General features: G+C 37.5%; 1 long non-coding RNA gene across 1 annotated transcript; it reads left to right on the top strand.

The window, feature by feature from the left end:
- The first annotated feature begins 8,066 nt into the window (after positions 1-8,066).
- LOC147473202 (uncharacterized) lies at positions 8,067-9,585 on the top strand. Its single transcript, XR_015210530.1, has 3 exons — positions 8,067-8,341; positions 8,611-8,746; positions 9,452-9,585. It is a non-coding gene; the product is annotated as an uncharacterized LOC147473202 (long non-coding RNA).
- Positions 9,586-19,015: the final 9,430 nt, after the last annotated feature.

The following is a 19,015-nucleotide window of genomic DNA, read 5'->3' as shown; positions in this document are numbered from 1 at the left end:
TTGAATTGCAGACACTATCTTATTCAACTCCAGAACTAAATCTACATATTCTTGTGCTTCAAGGGACAGGTGAGGTTGCTTTCACTTCATAACCTGCAAAAACCAATGAGTACGTTTCGCCTTTTCCCTCCTTTATCTGGGCTTGGGACCAGCAACACAAATATCTAGTTTGCATTGGCAGAGCTAAAAAAGGGTTAGATTAGTACAGCGAATCCTGCCACCTGAAAAAGTAAACAAACAACCACATAATTGCAAGTACCACATATAGCACAACCAAAATATCTATAAAACAAGCTCATCCAACATAAAACACAACCAAAATATCCATAAAAATAAATAACACATCGGAAGTATTCATAACAAAACAACGTATCCAGAAAGCAAAGTAACATCTCCAAAATCTTGACTTTACTAATACAAAATAAAATACTTCCAAGTCCAAGATGAAAATGACATTATGTCTACTAAAAGAGGGGAAATGGCCTTTAACAATGAGGGGGGAGAAACTACAGAAATTCCTTAGGCCAAATAACATGTCCTTGCCTAACTTGACAGAGGGTACAAAAGTGATTATAGGGCTCAGGCAATTCGCAAGAACCTACAGTAATCGCCTCAATGTAAATCAAGAATTTTCCATCCCCCAAAGTTCTATCTCCAATCTTAAATGTTGGATTAACTTGTTTCACCCTCCCAGATGCAACCTTTCTCAAGGGCCAAAAGACTCTCACATTGACTTCATCATTCATGTGATCGGGTCCCTTCAAAAATAGATAAAAAATAAAATAAAATACATTAGTTAAAATTTCAAATACACAAACCATTAAATTTTACTATTACTATGAGAATAAAATAAAGTCATACGTATTCGTACCTGAGAGAATATATCATGTGATCCAGAATAAAAGGGTCCAACAGGGGAATTACATGTAGGTGGCATCTAGCGGACAAGATTCTGCACCGTTTCATTAATCTGATTTACTTTTCCATCAAATGAGTCCTTCAGCTCATCAATTTTCTTCTCAAACTGATTTTTTAACTCCTCAGTGACCTTAATCTGTTTATGATATCTCTTCCTATAAGGAGCCGAATGCTTAAATGAAGACTTAGAGACACCAGAACCCAGGACCCGCATACGCCCTCTTGAGTCTTTACCAACAACCTGTGTACTTGAAGATTTTAATTTGAGGAATAAAAATAAAATTGAGCAAAGTATAAATTTATACCTCTGTCACAACATCATTGTCGCATGCTTCAAAGTCCGAGTTGGAGGTCGTGTTAGAGTTCAAAGGGGAACGTTGAGAAATCTTATCCTATTCAATGAAAAGCATAAAAAAAAATCTAAAATCATATAGATAACACAGATGTATCACTGACTAAGCACACAAACACACACACACACACACACACACACACACACACACACACACACACACACACACATATATATATATATATATATATATATATATATATATATATATAGTGATGCATTGACTAAGCATCCAAGAAAAAAAACATATAAAATAAAGACTTACTGCCAAACTCTGTCGTTGGGGTGTACCAGCTTTTTTAAGTATGTGCATTTCTATGTACATATCACCCCGATCAACCTCTTCCACCGACACACCTTGTTCCTTTGCAATTTTATGGCGATAAACTTGTGTTGGTGTCCTCCCCCCACAGTTTGGTTTAATTTGCATTGCACGGTTCTGAATATTTCTCACACGTAATGCCTACATAACATACACAAATTAAGTTACAGTTTGCTTTGCATCTTATAAGCTAGTAAGGACAGGGCATATCGTATAGTATATCGTTAGAATGTCTAAGACAGTACCTTAAATTCATCTGAATGACAATGATTCACAAAAGCTTTCCAATCCACCAAAGGGATTCCGTCTGGTGCCTTCATTTTCACAATTTCTGATCCTTACCAGCAGAAGATATTTCTTTTAGGTCACCCGTGTGTGGCTCCTCCATGCGGCCATGACTTTATCCCGAACATACTTACAGTCTACCCCCTTGTCTTCGTCACCATTAACAAATAAAAAAGTGTCATTCAAGCTTTTAATGATTCTGTTATAGTGAGTTCCTTTACTAAGTTTCATCATAATTGGCCAATCCTTATAGTAACATGGGATCTCACGGTTCGCAAGGCGAGCAGCTTCACTAGATAGCCTACTGACACCTTCTTCAGGAAAATCAGGATGGTTATAGATATTAAGCCAAAGTTCAATTCTCTGCCCCTCTTCCAAATGATCGGATATAGGTAAAGTAGGACCTCTAGTGTTATCTGAGCGCAGTCATGAAGTAGCAGACCCACCTGATAATGCAAAAACTGATGATTTTATACAAGGATGAAATTGAAATAATTAACTTAATAAGATAATCATGAATTATTAACTAATTACCAGTGTTAGTGTTGGGGGAGTCCTCTAGTGGGTGAGTTGAATATGAGAATGTGCTACTAGCCATAGTACAAAGCGACAACTAAACTCTGTAAATTAAACAAGCACTTGCATATATAGTTAAGTTAATGATCAATACAATAAGGATCAATGTACAAATAACAAAAAATGAATTTAGAAATTAGTCAAAATGTGAAACACTAATTTAAAAACATGAACCACTAATTTAAATATGAATTTAGAAAAAGCAGCAAAACAGGTTTAAATATGTAATTCTCGGAACAAAAGACTTCATATAATATGTTTAAGTAATTTTTTGTTTAAAATTATTACTAAGATTCTATCATTGAGAATTAAGCATCTTGTCACCAAAATCATTAGCGGAGAGCAGTTGGCTTTTATCCAAGGCAGAACAGGCACTGTGGGGATTTCTTTGGCTTCTGAAATGATCGATGATTTGGACAAGAAAACTCGAGGTGGGAATGTTGGCATCAAGTTGGATATCACCCAAGCTTTTGATACACTAAGCTGGGAGTTTTTGATTGAGGTACTTAGTAGATTTGGATTCTGCAAGACCTTGTGTTCGTGGCTGACTACCATCCTGCAGAGTGCAAATATCTCTATCATGATTAATGGTGGGCCTTGTGGTTTCTTTGAAGCGGAAAGTGGGCTCAGGCAAGGAGACCACCTTTCTCCCATTCTTTTTGACATCGCAGAAGATGTTCTCAGCAGGGGAATAAACTGGTTATTCCTCCAAGGCAAGGTCAAACACAAGACGGCAGCAGCAAAATGTCCTAGTCCTACCCACGTCTTATTTGATGATGATGTGTTTGTTTTTGCAAATGGAGAAATACGAGGTCTCAAGATGCTCAAGAAAGTTTTCAACTCCTATGAAAAATCAGCAGGCCAGTATTTCAACCATTCTAAGAGTAAACTGTTTCTAGGGGCTATGAATGATGCAAAGAAAGAAAGAGTCTCCAATCTCTTTGAGTTTAGCGAAGGCAACCTTCCAGAAAAGTACCTGGGTGATCCCATATTCCAAGGTAGAGTCACAAGGGAAAAAATTCAGAGCATGGTTGACAAAGTGCAAAAAAGGGCTAGTGGATGGGCAGGTCGAATGTTATCTTTCCAAGGTTGGGTAGTCATTGCTCAATCTATTCTAAACAGCCTTTTTCGATTGTATAACATGTCGATTATCTGGTGGCCAACTAAATGTATCAAAGACTGTGAAGCAACTATTAGAAACTTTATCTGGTCAGGGGATCCTACAGTAAGGAAAGGCATCACGCTCAAATGGGAAAAGGTCTGTAAGCCATATGAGGAAGGAGGACTCGGGCTTCGAAAGTTTAGAGAGCATAATCTAGCCCTTCTCATGAAGCTCACTTGGAGCTTCCTCACCGAAAATTCTAAATGGAGTAACTTTATGAAGGCAAAGTTCTCTATGATATCAGGTCGATGGCTTACATACTTTAAAAAGTCATCTGTATGGCCAGGCATTCGATGGGCTCTAAAAGAGATGTCACCTCACATGGGTTAGGAGGCGGGTCAAGGTAAGAATATCAGGCTTTGGCAGGATAATTGGGCAGGAGTTGCAATAGCAGACAGAGTACAAGGCATTAACTGGAGAAACTTCAAGGCAAATGTTGTTGACATCATAACTGAAAATGATTGGAACATTCCAGCTCGAGTGCACCAAGTTTTTGAAAGAGTAGGAATAGATCTAAATACAATCCAACCTCCAACTGGTGAAACAACCGATATCAGGATCTGGAAACCAACAAAGGATAGGAAATTCTCAGTGAAGGAGGTTTTTTATGCTATTAGAAAAAAAGAACAAAAGGTCAATTGGAACAAATGGGTCTGGAACAAGACTCTACACCCGAGAACAGCAGCGCTTGTATGGAAACTCCTACAAAATGCAGTGCCTACTGATGACAAGGTCATGAAGAAGGGAATTCTCATGGCTTCTCAATGTCAGCTTATAAGAGCCCAAAACTGTAGTTTTAACCCCTTAATAATCATACTTTTAGACCAACTATATGAGTAATAAATAAGAGTTAATGCTGATTACGTGTTTTTATGTATTTCAGGCAGTAAAGTCAATTATGTGTAGAAATGTGCCACTTTGGCGAGATTAGGAAGCAAGAGTTGGTTGCTAAGAAGTTCTGTGATAAAGGCCAAGATTCAAGGAGACAAAGCCTTTATAAAGCCCGGCCAAAAGCTGAAAAGTCAAGGGTGGTATAATTTAGCCTATCATAATGCGTTATATGATCATCCATTTTAGCAGTTATTTTTAGTGAGGATTGAGAATATTGCCGGTATGGGCATTGCTATGCATAGATATGGTGGAAGGATGAAATCTCGATGAGTTAGGCAAGTTCTATCCTAAATTCAACCTAAAAGATATTAGGGTTGTTTTAGAATTAGGAATATGATTTGTTTCCGTTTTTCGGTTTTGGACATTTTATTATTTTCGGCAATTGCCTTAAAGCTTTTTGGCAACTTCCCGATTCGTCGTAGCAATTTAAAACCTTTAAAAACTGCATTCATTCTACACTCACAACCCAAACTACATCTCACATTCATCTCTCACGTTTCACTCCTAGTTTACCTTATTTTTCCTTCACACTTCGGCCTATCAGCTCCCCTCGAAAGCACACCTGCGCCCGGAGGCGCTACCTACCGCCCTAGCACTGCCGAGAAATCCTACCCCGAAGCAATCTGCGCCTCTTCCACCCGACTGAAGCTACACTGTACCCCAAAACACCGGAATTCCGGTTTTCATCCCGAAATACCACTCGCTTCCAAACCAAGCATAGCCGGAAGGCCTGCATACCTGCCCATCGGGCACCAAAAATTTCCAGTTCGAGGGTTGTTCCAGATAGTTGTGGCTGTTCTTGAGAGGAGTTTTGTGATGACATCCCCTCGTATCATACCGGAGCAGTCTTTTGAAGAATTGTTCCAAAGTCACATCTATGGGGCTTGGTTTCGCGAGGTGATCATATAAGCAGGCTGGGAATGACTAATGCTAAGTCCAGATGAACTTTATTCTCCTACACTTACATCTTATTTTTATGATAATTGTAAGTTCTTTACTAGACCGGATGGAGAACGAGTGTTTTCCATCACCGTCGAGAATAAAACTATGGAAATTACCAGGTTCTTTTTAGCCTTTACTCTCGGACTTGCTATGCCCGCCGAAATAAAAGACTCATGCGACTATTTGGTAGATAATATGTACCTCTATAACTATGAGGATTTGCATGACCATTATGGGGGAGGAATCTTTAAGATAGAGGACTAAGGGGAATATAACATCGCCCTTGGTAGCCTATCCATGAACGTGGGCACAGTGATGTTCTTTCTAATGCTGAACATATTAGGAGAGTGACATTTTTTCTTCTGCGAATGACGCCACTTGCGGCATTTTCCTCGCTCTAGTTGAGGGACGACCACTGTATGACCTTCCCAAAAATTTAATGTCTAGTTTAGAACGAGCACAGAACATGAGGCATAAGTATCTTCTTATGCCTATTTTAGTTTGCCGTATTATGCTACATTTTTTTCCCTGTTTTTTGTACCCGTTACACGGATCGGGTTCGGGTCGACACTATGAGACCCACCAATCACTACAAGAAAATGGGCCTTTAGCCACGGATGACCCAGAACATTTGCCACGGCTCCAAGCTGTAGAATCATTTCCTACAGTTGGTAGCTGTTGGTATACTTATAATAGTTGTAGAATGACGTGACACTATTTGGCTACCTTTCTCCACAGTCATAGCCGTTGGTATTCCCACGGTTTGGACCGTCGGATCTGGTCTTGATGGTATGCGAAAGGCGTGGATTTTAACCCACGGCAATAATTCAACAAGATAGCTGGAAAATTGGTCCAAAAGTTTGGGCGCGGTGCTCCAAAATTTCCCAAAAATATCAGATAAGGCAAAAAATAATAATAATGAGAAACTAAACAAACCTTTTCCACTGCCATTCTCACCATCTTTCTTATCGGCTTCTCTAACAATTCGTCCACCAGCACCACCACCACCTCTCTAACAGCTCGTCACCATCACCTCTCTCTCAATCTCTCTCTCATCAAAGGTAATGTTAAAAGTTTTATTTTTTAAGTTTTTGTTTTATTAAAGGTTGGTGCTTTTTTTATTTTGGATGGAAATTAAGTCAAGGGTGGTCCTTTTTTTTGTTGTTTCAGAATTGTAGGAGTTAAGTTAGATCCCACAAGAGTTGAAACGGGTTAGTTCGGTTGCTAAAATAAAAAGAGGTAAATTTTAACGTAACATATTGTTGTTCCTTTTTGGTACACGATGGATGACATGCTCTAAGATCTGGACTCTTTGAGGGTATTATTATTCCTATACTTTCTCCATTAACAATTTTTTTTGAGTTCCTTTCTCCAATTTTGTATTTTTTAATTTGTTTTCCAGCTTGGTTATGAATTAGATGGCAAGGATCTTGGTGGCGTCTTTTGGCGTTTCAAAGCAATGGCATTCCTCCATTCTCACAAAGGAAGGTAGAGCCTTACATGCATTCCCTACTTTATGACATTTTAAGGTAAACCCTTATATTTTTTGGTATGTAGGCTCAACAAAGTTATAACCGCCCGACCCTCCAGCCAGAAGAATGGGTATTGAGGCATCAAAATTCAAAAGCAAGCTTGAGTGGTTCAACCGGAAGTTGTACCAAGGTATCTATACCAGTTTCAAATTTTAAGGACTTAATAGAAATGTCTCGAAAGATTGATGCTAGTTTCTGACTTCTTTACTAATTTCGGGTTCTCAAACGGGGATTGCTCTTGGAAGGTGCATGGACCTTTCGAAGTTCAATGGGTATGATGAACCTGCTCACTTTAATTAGACCATATGTTTGATTTTAATGGGGAGTTGATGGCTCATGGCAAAATTGGCAAGTTATCTACTTGAAGGAGATCGATGCTCGTGCACGTGAGAGAGACCGACTTTGAGGTCGCACCGAGGAAATTGAGAAAGGAAAGCGGGATTCATCAAATGTATTATTTGCTAACCAGCCAGGTTGGCGAGAGATGTCGGCATCTGCAAGTCTGCAATTCACTTCTAGTGGTCTAGAGGTAGGTATTTTGCTATAGGTGTACATTTTACAAAGATTTGCAAGTCTAGACTTTAGATCTTCATTCACTTTTATTAAAATGATTGTGCTTGAGGAAGCAAAAGTTTCTAAAGTTGAGGAATAGATCACGGAGCAAGATGTATCCTAAAGCGGGGCCGAATATCGATGGAGACCATCACCCTTTTATGCAAATGTTTTGATATTGTTGATCCATACATGGGAAAGGTACCAAATGTTGTTTCCTTTCATGAATTTTGGTTCTGTTTCTTTTTATGTTAGTTAGCTGTTCAAGAATTGGCGCATGTCAGTTACTTAGTTGCGAAAGACTTTCTTACAGTAATCTCTTTTCCTTGGTTGATTTATCCAAGACTATGGTGAGGCCGTCAATGAACTAGTCTAATCCAGAAATTTTAGCTCGAATAGCAACTGACTAACCATCCAGCTTCTTTTCATTTTTATTGTATTGAAGTGTTCATGTCATTTACTTTGAAGTTTGAACAAGTAAGATTGGTTGAAGGCAAACTAAACAAGGTAGACTGTTGTTATGTGCAACCACTGCCAAGAGCTAGGAGTTGTATGGATTCTCTAGTCTTTACATCAGACTTTGTCAAAGCAACCAAAAGTGAAGATACTGTTCCTACGAGTGGAAATTTCATGTTTGTATCTCAACCAGAAACTCAAGTGACTACTGATGAAGTATTGAACAACGAAACTGAAATTGAGATAAACAGTATTAATGTCCGAGAACATTGGTTAAGGAGGACAAGGAGTTTTTAGAGAACAAAAAGAAGTTGCACAATCTTGAGCAGTAACTTAGCAATGCCTTTAAGCAAGTAGTTTGTCTAATCTTTACTATTTATCCTTATTATACATTCCTCCATTTCTATTTTTTCAATCATGTAGCTGAATCTCGTCCAAGGTAAGCTATATATTGGAGTAAAAATGGGGAGATAGGGTTGGCACTCATAAACTTCCCTTCAAACAGTAATTATGGTTTCATTTACAATTCTAACTTGCTTTCTACGCTTTTAGATTTTGTGTGTCTTCTGCAGAATGAGGCAAGTTTGCAAGATAAGTGATTGACATTATTTTGGTCATGCAGAGTAAAGGGGATTGACTACAAGGTTATTCTGCAAAATGAAAATCAGCTAGAGATTTCCTTCACAAGAACATGCTTAAAGGCCTTGTTGGCATGTTTGTGGTTAACTTTTACAAGACCTCAACATTGAAGAGGGAACGTGAGTTGTCATTCTTTAGAATTGTTAGAATGGGATTGATATATTAGTTTCTTACACTCTGGAAGTATGTTAGTGTGAATAGCAATAGAGTTATTGAATCATTAATTCAAAACTCAATTTGTTGGTTATTTTTACGATAGGATAGAGAGGGCTATAGAATTAAAGGTGAAAGGGACATAAATATCATTGTGCACTCAATTGAGATATGCACTCATTAACATGTTCAATTTCTTTTATGGAACTGAGATCTTTGTCCCATTCAGGCCAAACATGACGTTATCATTGTGCTTTAGCGTCTCAACATTTACATTGTATGATATGATCAATCTGCAACCAAAATATGGCGGCGAATCTATATCCGCCCGCAGGTAGGTACAATCTGGTTTGGTCTTTGGTTTAGGCCGGTATCCGGTTTGTCCATCCGTTGATTGGGGTTTTAGTTGAGCCACATTTTACCTAGGTTTTTATCCCTTCATCAACAATAACTGAAACTCAAACATCCTACTACTTACACCTATGTAAACCGGATCTTTAGGTTATAATGTGGTAGCTAGTAAGTTACTTTTTGTTTCCTTTATTTTTAACTTCACTGGGTGATAATCCATTATATCATTTGGAAATGTTAAAGTTAAGTGCAGATATTATATATTGGTCTTCTTTCATCCGAAGTATTTTACATATGGCTAAAATTGTTCAAACTTACAGGTATGCTTTACTCGGTCTGCTTCTTTTCTTGGGGGTTCAATGAGGATGACAGTACGGGTCACTTTGTGTCATTATGGTTGAAATCACAAATAACTTGAAACTACTTCCTCTTATCATGCTTGTTCTTCTTATATTGAAGGTATATACTGACTAATCTACATAATCTTCCATTGTTAATTACTTATTAGTCATTACTAGCAAATGCCATAATAAAATGTCTTTGATCTTTTCTTGCAACAGTTAGTTAACAATGCTTTTATCGAAGGTTTATATGAAGAACATGCCCACATGAGGGGAATACCATTGCTCGAGTCTCGACCTAAATACCACATCACGAAAAATGACAGCCCGAAGCATGCAAGAGACAAAAGGTTGATCCACTCCCATTTCCCAATTTGCATCTATTACGTCTTTCTTACTTTGTTGAATGTACTTGTATATCTTACTTTGGATATATTTTCCATGTTGAAAAGGTAGTCTCTTTCCTCGTGTTGTTAAAGTTGCGGATTTGGTTTCTATTTTGCGGAACAACAAGCACAATGGTTTCCCGGTGAGTTTCGCATCCTCTCTTGTTTCACATCACAAAAAGACTTCCTTCGTGCTTTTCTGTTACACATGTTTCATGTTTGCTTGCTTCCAGGTGGTAGATCATGGACGAAACGGAGAGGCACTCGTAATTGGACTCATTCTTCGGAGGTAGAACATCTTTAATTATGTTTCCTTGTTCCACATTCAATTTGCATTTTCTGCAGGCCAGTCACTATAAGTACATCTACATTGATAGTGCATTAGTGCCTGCTTAAGTATATAAATTATAAAGGAAGAAGGTGGTTGTTTACTTATGTAGTGGTTGTATGTGCCTATTGAGATGCCCAATCAGTGTTCCCGTGTTTTCATCAAAACTACTATGAGTGCGACACCTTTCTTTGCATCATAATCCCATAATCACTTATTTTGCACCTCAATAATCCCCTGTACATTCATCACACCATTATACTTCCACATACTCCCCGAGCTTTGTTGACCGCAAATGAAGTAATATTTAGTCACAGAGCAAGTGGACTCGGCGGTGAACTACCCTATTTTATTATAATTTATACACGGTTTTGCTATTATATATTACTCCTATCCGGTCAAATCCTCTAGTTTGTTACTATCATCTGCGGTTACTAAATATGCATGCAACTCTACTTGTTATATATTTTTATGGCACCTTATCCATGCAATTGAAATACTCTTGCTTGTTTAATTTTTATTTGCTATCTAATGTTGACCTCTTACGTAGGACCCTTCCGAAGAGAAGAAATCGATTAGTAAAATTAAACGCGTTGGTCAAATAGCTACGATGCAAAAAAAGGCAAAATCACTCAAACCTCGGAAAGATCTTCTTCAAATACTAATTCACTCGGACTAGGAACTAGTTCACCAGTATCAAATGTACAAGTTTCCAAAGTATGAAACCAAGTTAGTCTCCCAACCGGACTTCGAGGAGTAGGCGAAGAAGAAAGCATTGATGCGGTTTGAATTGAAATCTCCGAGAATATTGGAAATGAGCTTCAAAGCTGGTGTCCGCTTCGTACTTTCACAGAAGCATTGCTTTTGGAATTGCGACATATGAATGATGAAGTCCTCTAGAGTAGTTAAAAAAGCGGGCAAAGAAAGAAAGACAAAGGGACACTAGTATTGGAAGATGACACTTACATTACGGTTTGTCCGATTTAAATGTGTGGTTGAAATTCTTGAAACCTCAAGATGAAAGCCGGACCATGGTCGATCACCGTGGAGGTACTTGAAATCTGGATCGCCTTTTTTTTTTTTTTTTTTTTTTTAATCTTTGGTTTTATTGATTCTTCATTGTAGCTCTTATTAGGCCCTATGTGCCTATCTTTCTTTTTAATATAACCTTGGGATTTTAGTTAAATAGATGATGCATGATCACTCTTTTTATTTCCTTAAATGCGAGTAATTATACCGCTTTGATGGAAATTATAGGTGGTGTCCTCTTTGAAAGTTGGGGAAGATCGTTTACAAGAGTGGGAGAGGCTTTAGATTCTGCAGTAATCGGCATTTTGGAACCGATTACGGCATATCCGCTTTCGGCGATCTTTTACCTCTTCCGATCCGTGTCTTGGCAATTTGGCTAATCATGAATCCACAAATTCCTGCACATTGGAGTCGATGATGCCAACTCCTCCAAATCCAACAAATACTTTTGAGCGAAGTGTTGCGGTGCAAATCCCCTCGAGAACTTATCTCTTCTTGTGTTGCTCGTTGCTTTCGTGATTCAGGTTTTCGACCTTTGCACCTATACGGACTCGTGATTTGCTTATGATGTGCTTTGTGATTTATGTTATTGCTCTTGTCATAGAATATATATTCGAAAAGTTAATTGAATTTACGTCAAGTGAACTGATGAGTAGGTTTTGTTTGATCTTTGAAGTGGGTAGCGAGAACCTACTTGTTATGCTATTTCCTTGCTTCTTAGTACTCATTTGCGGTATGACGAGGATAATCTCGAAAGTGTTCCTTTGATCTTTATCACGAGATTCAAATGAAAATTTAAGAATGCAAAGATATATATTCGTGGTCGAAACAAAATTTAGGCAAGTAAAATCACTTGTGTGCACCTCTCACAGTTGGCAAAGACATGTTGATATAATTTGTGTATCGTGTATTTGTGTACCCTCCCATAATATGAGAATAGGAATTCATCTCCACACCGCCAACAACAGCCATAATGTATCTTTGGATGGATTAGCAATGTCAATCTTCTTCCAACCTTAATTTTTTTCCATATCAATAAGCCAATTGAATTTCCCTTGTCCTAATCGAGTCATATTTTTGTTTATTTAACCATATACTTGCTTTTAGCATTCTTTTTCTTCTTATTTGCATTCATGTATTTTAATTACTAAAATTTCTATATTTCAGTTGGTGATGGATCGACAAAGATACTAGAGCATGTGAGATTTTGCAAGCAATGCGTCTTTGGAAAAAGCACAAGCAACATTGTTGTTGGCTACTCTACCTAAACATCTGCCTTGCGTAAATAAGTATGTCTGAGGTGTTAGATAATGTAGGTTGCTATTTTGTGCTTTTAGATTTAATAACGAGTTTGTTTGTATATGCCGAGAGAAATGGATGATATAACCCGCCTCCACTTTTAGCTTTGATGGTTGATCGGTTAAGGCAACTCCCTCCAATGTCTTGCGAGGTGAACTAAGGCATTATTACTTGTCGGATGATGAAATATATTGAAAAATATTTGGAAATTCATATTATATTGAGTTTGTGGTAATAAATGCTACATACTTTTTTTTTTTTTTGTATGAATATTAGTCTCTTTATCTATTTTTTGGCAAAGGAATTTTGATTGGGAATGTGGTTTCTTTGTAATATTGTTATTAAGATGGATGGATTATTAGTTGGATTGAAAGGTAAAAGTGGATAAAAATAGTATATATATATATATATATATATATATATATATATATATATATATATATATATATATTATTTTTTTTTTTTTTAATTCTAAAACGTTTTAGCCACGGCCAATGTCCGTAGATAACGCAAAAAGATGTGTGTTGCAGAGGTATTTTTTTACCCACGGATTATGCCACGGCTTTGATCTCTCACAAAAATAATTGCAAACGGATTATGCCACGGTTATTATCTATGGCACTTGCCACGACTTATGCCACGCGGCCGAAGCGTGGTAGTTGCTTACTGACTATTCCCACGGCCATTATCTATGGCACTTGCGACGGCGTTTGCCGCGGTCATTCCGCATGTGGCAAGTTCCTACGACTTGGAGCTGTTGCATGGACCGTCCGCAGTTACCCACGGTCATTTCTTTGTAGCTAACATTTTGCCGACAGGTCAAAACCCCACGGACTTGCGACAACTGATAGCTGTGGCTAAAGCCCTTTACCCACAGTTTTGGCCCGTGGCTAAAAGTCAACTTTCTTATAGTGAATTCTATTATTCGATCCTTCTGTGCAATGACTTGGCCGGGATGGCAGGTGCAACCTCATTTGGTTGCCCCCTACACCCCATCCGACCAAGTGGCGCTAAACAGGTTAGCGATTGTAGATGATAAATAGCGTGAAGCCTGGCAAGTTATCATGGCATGGCAGGACGCAAAGGAACCTCATTTCTTTCTAAATAATGAGGATGATGCTTAAGCGGTAGTGTAGGTAAGTTTTTAGTTCAGTTAGTGTCTGCTTATGTCCCAAGCAAGTAATTTCTTACTACCCCATAACGGGTGGAACTCCTATATAGTTGCGTCAATTTTTATTTCCTATATTAGTATGTTATAACTTTGTTTTGCAGATGTTCCTGAAGTTCATGCGTTTCAATGGTATTTTCCCTACCCTCTTTATTTTAAATACTTTGAGGACAAAGCATGTTTCTTGTTTGGGGGGGGGGGGGGGGTTCATAGAAACACGTGTAATTAAGGCATCTGTTAGGATATAGATATGTATAATATGCACTTATTTTCTAGTTAAAATATCAAAAATTAAAAAAATAAAAATAAAAATTTTATGCTATACACTTAGGAATATTGGTAATGTTTTCCTTCTCTATGCTCTTAATAATCTAGAAGTCTCACATAGCTTTTGCATTAGAATAGTTTTTAGAAACTTAGGTTAATATGTAGGTACTAATCTTTGCATCTATCTATAAATATATTACATGAGTATCTATGATTGTTAGCAGCAAGTTCCTGAAATCTAGGCCATAGTACTTATTCTACAAATCCTGTGAGAATATAGCCTAAAGCCTTATATGAGTGAAACATTTGAGAAATGACACAAGGGAGAAGTAAAATTCGGATAGAGAAATCACACGTCCACTTGCTTGATCACTATACCATATCCTAAGCGAGAATTTAGGCCCTCTTTGGATCGATATAGCCAGAAATTCAACTCTTATGAAATTATTTTCCGCTAGTGGCCCCTCTGAGACTTTCCTTAGCCTTTCATAAACCTCAAATCCTTTAACCTGTTACAAAAACAAATAAAAAAAACAAAATCAGCCTACCCGTTCTTTGAATAAGTCTGAGAATAGAGATGAAGAATAGAAAAGAGAAAGACCTTTGAAATCAAGAATTTATCAGTCGCTTCAAATAAGAAAAGAAAGTTTCCATCCAAATAAAAAAAAAAAAAGGAATAAGAAAAGAACAAATAAAAGAAAATAAGAGTTAGAACTCCAAAAAAAAAAAAAAAAAGAATCAAAGGAGTCAAAAGCCAAAGAAAAAGAAAAATATGGCTAAGGATGGAAACAAAGTGTAGAAGCGAAAGTAAGGAACAAGGTTTTCTCTAGTTACATAATACGAAGACTCTATTATCTCAGACTTGTTCTTTTTGAATATCCATTTTCTTCCTTCTTAAACCATCTCCTAACCCCCGCAACACCTAATAAAGACCTCTAGCTCAATTAGGAATAGATTAGTGTGATAGTAAGTGGCAGATGTGTTTGATCGACTCTGGCTTCCTTGTGTGTCATTGAGATTGTAAGGTAAAGTGTGCCCACTGCACACTGGAGAAGCGAAACTTGAGCGGAAAAATCAAAGTGGTTATTGTCTTGACATTTATGTGATGACCTACTTAAGGACGCTATTCAGAGTTTTCAGAAATGGACCTGCTATTGCATTTCATAGTACTTATTGTATATATGTTTATTATAGATGATTGATTATTATGCATATATTAGCTTAGGTTTTGACTTGATTATTCTATATTCATTGCTAGTGAGATGTATAGTTAATTTAGAGCATGAATAAGGAAACAATAGTTTTATTTCTTAGTCATTGTAGTATAGATGAAGTTTGTGAGTACCTTCACTGGAAAACTCTCACGAGGCTATAACTTGTCCACTAGGGAATTTCTAGTGGTTTAAGGCCTTGTTGCATATGGTAAATGTAATCGCACTCAGTGAAATGAGAGTAGTTAGAACTCCATTTTTGGTCACTTATTCTAATTTCTCATATTTGCTTGAGGACAAGCAAAATGCTGTTTAGGGGTGGTTTGATAAGAGCCCAAAACTGTAGTTTTAACCCCTTAATAATCATACTTTTAGACCAACTATGCGAGTAATAAATAAGAGTTAATGCTGGTTGCGTGTTTTGATGTATTTCAGCAGTAAAGTCAATTATGTGCAGAAATGTGCCACTTTGGCGAGATTAGGAAGCAAGGGTTGGTTGCTAAGAAGTTCTGTGATAAAGGCCAAGATTCAAGGAGACAAAGCCTTTGTAAAGCCCGGTCAAAAGCTGAAAAGTCAACACGGGCAGAAACAGTGCACAAGTCGGCAGAACTTCCGAAGACCATATCTTTGGACTTAAACCTCGGAATTGGGCCTACCTTACATCAAAACGACCGGCTCGGAAAAAACTTTCCAATGGTCTAAACATTGACCAACTCAGAGGAGCAGAAGTGGATGAAAAGTCTGCTGAAGTCGAAGCTAGCTGAAATGGGCTCTGTGGACTGAAGAAATTGGGCTTTGGGCTCGATTTTCCGGCCCAAAACATGGCTCCTCAGCCCATGCACGAAATTGTGGATCTGGTCTCCTCCTTTGTATAAAATAAGACTTAGCTCTTAAGTTAGAGATAGTTAGATAGTTTAGAAAAGAAAAGTAGCCATTAAAATAACTGGTAGATTTAATTTTCAATTCAATTAGTTAAATTAATTAGTTTCAATTCATTGTTTTAGATTAATCCTTTAAATCATTGTTCTTCATTTAGTTAGATAAATAAAATAGTTATTCTATTCATTTTGATTTTGTCATTTAAATTTGTTTAGATCTAATTTCCATTATTGTTTGTTATTCAATTCTTAGTTATTAATTAGATTTGAAGTATTGGTTAATTAAAATTAGTAAAGTTCATAATTTTATAAATGCCATTTCGTTATTCGTATCTTGTCATTCAAATTCACGTCGTAGTATAAAACCCCACCTTTGCTCTCATTAGACCTTGGATTACTAGTCAATTGTAGAAAACTTCAATACTAAGAAACTGAGAGTGGAACAAACTTTTTACTCCACTCTATTTCGATAGAATTGAGAGTATAGAAATCTTTGATAGCAACGCGTAATTTAGTTTAGTTTTCTTGCATTTTGAGTTTAAACGTTCATTTCGTAGTAAACTATTCTTTTTACGTTTATCATCAGCTTTGTCAAAAAGAGGAAGAATGTGTTAACCACTTAATCTGGGAATATGAGGCAGTAAAGGAATTATGGGGCTGGCTCGCGGATGTCTTCAAGATAAGGATTTCGTTGAACTTACAGGAAGTGATATCGGCAACAAAGCTTCTTAGTCCCATCAGAAAAGAACTATGGAATGTAGGAGTTGCACACCTAATGGCACAGATTTGGAAAACTAGGAACCGCATCCTATTCGATGAGAAGAAGATGAATATTATTCTCATCAAGTATGAAGTGATCAAAGGAGTTCAAGCTGCAGGTTTGGTTGCTACTGGGCACATGTTTTATTCAGTGGAAGAGTTGGAAGTTCTTCACTCTCTTAAAATCAGAGGCATCTCTAAGCCACCACGTTGCCCAAAAGAAGTCTGCTGGAAGCTCCCCCAATCGGGCACAATCAAAGCCAATACTGATGGCTTATCCAGGGGAAACCCAGGAAATGGTGGTGTGGGGATTATATTTCGCGATCACCATTGTCAAGTTCTAGGGGTCATGGCTTCTGGGCTAGGAGTTACCACCAGTTTCGATGCTGAATGTGAAGCAATTGTTATGGCAGTGGAGATAGTAGCAGCAAAAGGTTGGAGAAGACTATGGATTAAAGCAGACTCACAACCTGCCATCCTAGCATTCAGCAAGGGGAACATTCCGTGGGATGTTAATGCAAGATGGCTACGAGCAACTCAGAAGATGGATACTTGGAAACTCTCTCATATCTATCGTGAAGCTAATTTTCGAGCAGATGAGGCATCAAAGAAGGGCTTATCTATGCAAAGAGGAATATCCTGTTAGAGCTGCACCAAGCCAGACTACATCAGATGCTTAGAAAATCCTCATAGAATCTATTACCGGTTTTAATTAGCTATGGTCATGTATCACCCTAAGTTTTAAGCTCTTATATCTCCTGTAACTATATTATTATATTAATAAAATATCCCTACTTGTGTACAAAAAAAAAAGACTTCATATAATAAAATAACATCTCATTTCTTTCTAGGTCTTTTCTTCGGTTGATTACCTCAACAACAGCAAACATATTCTCTTCATTAAAGATCAACTCATCCTCCATACATTCTGGAATGATAGGCCTCGCGAACGATTTATCCACAACTATATTTTCTGACACTACTCTTGTTGAGTCCAGATCAGAGTAAACCTTTCTTGGAACCTCAATAACCACATGCCAATCAAGATTGACTGGGTCTTTAGAGTAAAAGACCTGGGATACATGCTCAGTAAGAACGAATGGCTCGTCATTCATTTGAGATGAACCAAGCATATTAGATAGATTGACCAACAACACATTTGAATCGTTATCCACCTTTACACCGTTTGGGAGCTTAACCTAATCGCACTTGAATAACACTGGTTTGTAATCAGTATTTGGGTACTCCAACTGAACAATTTTATTAAGAACACCGTAGTATTCAGTAGATGTTTCTATAAGATTTTTATCCTTAGCACTCGAGCGGAAGGTAGTTGGGCACTTGGTACAAACTCCACTGTTTTGGTTTCTTCTAGTCAACTCACAATCTTTGGTGACAAATAAAAAACCATTGACTGCAAACTTCTCATATGTTATGGCAAAACATGCTGGTCCCCCTGCTATTTCTATGAGCTCGTCATCTTTCAGGTTTTGAACATCAAGTTGTCTCCTTAACCATGGCATGAACTCGTCTTTTTCAGGTACTTTGAACTGGCTAGACTTTCTTCCTATGTTTCTCTTGCAAACTTCGAGGAAGTTATTGTACTCTCTGTTCAATATCATTAATAAAATCACAATAAATAATATAAAAATGTTTATTTGGTAATAGAAAAATACATACACGTAAACTACAATAGACTTACTTCTACCACATTTCATACTTTGGATGACTTTTCAATATCTACTTACGTGCTTGCTCCCACTCAACACCGTCTAAAAGGTAACGTTTACTTGGACCAAGAGGACCTACTTCATCAACTTCATCAAGCAAACCAGGAGGCATTGTTACCTCAAAACCCTCGGTGCACTCTTCTAGCTTTTGAAGGAGGCCACCCCCTCCTTCGTATCCTCCACAGTATATCATTGTCTCCTCCTTCAAGTATCGCTCAGCAATGCAACCTTCTGGGCATGCTTTATTCGTAACATAATCCTTGTACTGCTTCATTAACTTTTAAATAACAAAACTTAAATAGAAAGTACGAGAAATAAAACCAAATAATCATGTGAAAAGTTTTTGATCTAAGTATACCTTTCAAAGACATCAATCCATCGATAGAACACTGGTCCTAACACGCGGGCCTCATAGGCTAAATGAATGGGAAGATGCATCATTATGACAAAAAGCGACGGAGGACACATCTTCTCAAGCTCACATAAGG

This window comes from Coptis chinensis, unplaced genomic scaffold, assembly GCF_015680905.1.
Source record: "Coptis chinensis isolate HL-2020 unplaced genomic scaffold, ASM1568090v1 utg3672_pilon_pilon, whole genome shotgun sequence".
In the NCBI taxonomy this organism is placed as follows: Eukaryota; Viridiplantae; Streptophyta; class Magnoliopsida; order Ranunculales; family Ranunculaceae; genus Coptis; species Coptis chinensis.
The sequence above is the reverse complement of the archived record's forward strand: the minus strand, read 5'-3'. Positions and strand labels throughout refer to the sequence as shown.